Genomic DNA, 4851 nt, shown 5'->3' with positions numbered 1-4851 from the left:
CAAAAGACATGAACAAGAATGTTTATGGCAGCTTTCTTTTATAATAACCTCTAAATGGAAACCATCCAAACAAATGGGTGGAAAGATAAATAAATTTAGTGTGTTTGTACAATGACATCCTACACATCCATATAAATGAACTACAGTTGAACCTTAAACATGTGTTTGAACTGTGGGATTTTTTCAATAAATATATTGGAAAATGTTTTGGAGATTTGAAACAATTTGAAAAGATATTTTCTTTCCTCTAGCTTCCTGTATTATAAGGATATAGTATATAATACGTGTGATGTATAATATATGTGCTAATGGACTGTTTATACTATTGATAAGGATTCTGGTTAACAGTAAGCTATTAGTAGTTAAGTTTGGGGGGAATCAAAAATTATAGGGGGGATTTATTTTTTAAGTTCTTAGTTTATTAATCCTCTCATGAAAATCTTCACAACCTCCACAGGTAAAGTAACTGCAGAATCTTTACTCCTTCTGTTACCCAGTATCCAGCTCACTTTTCGCAACACCGACATTGGCCTTTGCAGTCTCCCTGCCTTTCTTCGTCTTGTTCTGGAATTCCTTTTGCTGTTTTCTTGAGGTCTTTTCTCCTCATATAGTCTGTGTCTTACATGTCTATGTTTGGGTTCGTTTTTCTTTGCATAATCCAACGAATCCTAAATTATGCCAGAGCCAGTTGTCTGGCCACCACCAAAATGGGTTCTGAATTCCAGTACAAAGATCACATCTGGTGTGGTCTTGTACATTTTGGCTAGTTTTCCCCACATTTTGGTCTTAGGCACTGCTCCCTTCCCAGGGTGAAGGATATTCATGACATTTGTTTCCACTGATGTAGTTGGTTGGCCATGAACTTCCTGGTCCAGACAGTGACTGTTTATGGTGGTGGTAGATCTTCAAGCAGGCAGAGAGAAAAGAGCTCTGTGGGGAATTTTGAATATGTGGGGGTCAGCATCCCTCACCGCTGCATTGCTCAAGGGTCAACCATATTGCTATCACAATAATAATGTGAGTTACTTTCCTAACTAAACATAATGCTGAGCAAAATAAGCCAGGCACAAAGAATGCATTCTATATAATTCCACTTATATATGTATTTCAGGAACAGGCAAAATTGATCTATGTTAACAGAAACCCAGAGTTGGTTACCTGGGTGGATGTGTGGGGAGAGGGTAAAAGTCTTTGACTAGAAAGGGTATGAGCAGGAAGAGCCTTTGGGTCCTGGAAATCTTTTGCTTGTGCTGAGAAGTGGTTACACAGATGTAGACATTCATAAAACCATCAATGTCCACTCTTAAAATTTGTGCATATTAGTGTATATATCTTATACCACCCCAAAAATATTAATGACTAGGTCATAGTAAACTGGAGACCTGTATAATTTAATTGAATAAGAAGGAACTGTTCTCTCTCTCTCTCTTCGTTTCTCAAAACGAACTCTTTTCCTTCACCCTCCCAGAAGATTCCAGGTTGTGCTGTGTTTAAAGTATCAAAACATCAAATATACATTGCTTCTCCAGCAGAGGAGTACAATTGCCCTTGAATCCTCAAATAGAACATCAAGAAATAGAAGCAGGTCCCTTTTGCCTGAAATAGTAAGTAGATTTCCCCCGTTGCTGCCGCCAGCAACCAATCAGGCAATTGCTGTTGGCCCAAGAACAATGAGACTGTGAATAGCATCCAAGGATGGAGTCAGTGCTTCATGATCTGCCCCAAGCCACAGGCTCATGCACTAAATCAATGAAAATTATCCACAGATTTTTGGACTCACTTTTTGAAAGTAGCGTTTCTATGAACCGCCTAGACAGATACAAGGAACAGCTTGACTGTGGGTTTAAGAATATCATGCAAATAACAATTCCCACTGTTCGTGTTGTTCTGGTTAATGAGCAAACTGTAGGTAGAGGTATGTATTGACTTTGCACTTAGGAGAACCTCAAGATTGGTTTCCTTATGAGGAAAATTTGGATCACATTCCAACCAAGAGCCAGTGATTTTTGAGGTTCACTGGTTTGCATAAGTTGACTCAGAGGGCAAGCACTGGAGCTTTATCTGGTGACTTAAACTTTATACATCTCTCTTGCTGTCAATCCTAAAAATTGATTATAGCAAAGGCGCACTTAGAAGGTCCAGTTATCAGATTCAGCAAATCTTTATTGAGCATTTACTACGCTCTTTGAAATGGGTATGAAAACCACACTTAGTAGATGAGAAACTGAGTTAGCCAGAGTTCTCATAATACTCTATCCCAGCAAAGCTAGAATTTGAATCAAGATTTTCCTGCCTTGGGAAAAACTCTTCAGCTTCTACTTAATTATAGTTGCTTCTTTAAAGTGAAATGATAACATCTACCTACGGTCTAGTCATCTTTCTGCTGTTAAGTAGCTATATGGTTTTGGACTAATTACTTCACTGCATAGTCTCTTGATCTGAAGAATTCATCAGTTGCACTAATATGTCTTTCCAAAATGTGAGTTTATACCTACCATATTTAGCTCTACAAATGTGTCCCTTTTTATTTTTTGCCATAGCACAAAAAGAACCACATTAAAACCAAAGACAGTTTTACTTGAACTAGAAATCTGTTGGGAAACTCTAATTCAAACCACTCAGCCTATTCTTTTCCATAATAAGATTATTTAAAAGTACCCACTCTCACAGAGGGGGACTTGTGAGGAAAGACCTGAGCTGTATAACCAAGGCCAGATTTTGAAAATTCAGCATAATTAAAGTTAATAATGTACAAAATGACCTGAGAGTGTTTAGGATAGATAAAATGCAAATGTTTTAGAGAATGGAGTAAGTGAATGTTCTAACAGACAAAGAATTGATTTTCTTTACACAATACAGACGTGGAAGGAGTTTTGAGCTTATATTGGCTAACAGTTCCATGAAATAATTTTCAGAAGGATCTCAAATATATCTGCTCTGCTATAGAATCATGAAGGTGACAGCCACTCCACTTAGCAGATCATCTCCTTGCATATTTCCTAGTGGGAAAATTCTTCATTTTTCTCTAAAGCCTTAGGCATCCATCTCATCTACCTGAATTATACTCTTGGAATGACAACCCAGGATTCCTGATATTAAAAAAAAAAAAAAACTCAACTCCTTGCTATTTGGCAAAGCCAGAAATGATGTTTTTTCATTTCAGCTATTCCAAGATTGAAATAGTAATAAAAATTGACCCGTATATTTCAGGCAATTTAACAGATATCAGTTGAGCACGTACAATTGGTAAGTGTCACTGCTAGATTTAGGGGATAAAGGTTTCTAACAATAAGAACCCACTTATAGTAGGACTGGGATTATAAAAAAATGAAGTAAATGAATCAAAAGCATTAGGCCTACATCTTATAAATACCATAGAGAAGTGGAAATTAATAGTTTTTGAGAGTCACAGAAGGCTCCTTGGAAGCAGTGACTCATGAGTGGAGTTTTTAAGAGAGGTGGGAGTTATCCAGGTGAGCAAATTTGAAAGGGCACTTCTGAAAGGTGGTATGCAAGGGGATTATACTTGACATAGAGAATTTAAATACCCTAATTAAGAAATTAAAATGTAAAAAAAAAATTAAAATGTAGTATTTGATATAGTGGCCTGGACATCTCCTTAAGTGCCATCAATTCTCCTTGTGAGGAAATCCATGAACCTTTCAGCCCAGCCTCTTGAACCCTTAGATTTGTCTGTGCTCAATTAAAATTTTTTTCAAAAATTTTATGGGTTATCAGTGTATTCTCATGCATAAAGCACAGGTCTTTACAAAAAGGTGAACAAAAGTGAAGTATGTATCAAGTATTAACATGTTCACCTTATGCCATTCTGTTCCCTTTGAGAAAAGCAGGCCTGGCCTTTGTAGCCACCCCCCAAATAATTACTGAATGTGAGCTCAGTTTCGAGTAAGGCAGCTTCCTGCAGCACAAGAAAATTCCCAGAAAGGGGCTCAGCTGTGAGCCATTAGCAGTCAACATATCAGACAGTTGGGGGAGTAAGTTCCTCCTCAGTCCTGAAAGGAATCTGGGCAGTGTGTCACAGTACCTATGGCAACGTTCAGAGTAGCTAGACCTATTTCTCTGTTAAGGATACAAGTATCTAATCCTAATAATATTTCAACCCTTGCTGAAATTAGTTATTGGCTCTGTTCTCGGACTGACGTAACAATATATTGTAACACACTAAAGTTATGCCACCGATAGGGAAGGCCAAAATCATGTCTCCACCCCTTTTACACCTTCCTGTACAGGGGCTAGTGAGGGAAAGACACTAGTCAACCCTACAACACACAGCAACATCAGCCAAATGTAAACCGAGGGACCCCTTCATTTTACACTGGAAATATTCTCTAATGTAGGGAGTCCATCAAGGTAGGAGATACAAAATTATTCCAGGAAATTTCCAACATTCCTTGACTGCAGTCACCACTCAACATCCTACCTTGACAATCTCCCTTCAGTTAACACTGCAGAGTGTTTTTCATGCCTTACCTAATTCAATCCTCACAGCAAACTTCTGGGTTTGGTATTCTCAACCTCATTTTACAAATTAGAAAATTAGTGCTCAGATAGTATAAGTGTGTTATCCAAATATACAAGATGATAGACCGGAACTTTCACACAGGTCTGTCTGGCCTCAAAGCCACACAAAACTTTTTGCCTACTGTAAACTGCCTCTGGAAGCTTCAAATTAAAATGAACCTCTGAGGGGGAAAAATGAATTCACTACTGAGGAAGAGAATTTTCTAGAAATCTCTTAGAAATGCAAAGAATTAATTATGAACCCAATTCCCCTAAAATCTAAGCACTTTAGGAATGAGTTCCTTGGAAGCTGTTTTCTCTGTTCTCCAG

General features: G+C 37.9%; 1 pseudogene; it reads right to left on the bottom strand.

The window, feature by feature from the left end:
* Positions 1–489: 489 nt before the first annotated feature.
* LOC108403959 (small ribosomal subunit protein eS24 pseudogene) lies at positions 490–880 on the bottom strand (annotated as a pseudogene).
* Positions 881–4851: the final 3971 nt, after the last annotated feature.

Source organism: Manis javanica, chromosome 2 (genome assembly GCF_040802235.1).
Source record: "Manis javanica isolate MJ-LG chromosome 2, MJ_LKY, whole genome shotgun sequence".
Classification (NCBI taxonomy): Eukaryota; Metazoa; Chordata; class Mammalia; order Pholidota; family Manidae; genus Manis; species Manis javanica.
Note: the sequence above shows the minus strand (reverse complement) of the source record. Positions and strands in the feature narration are given on the sequence as shown.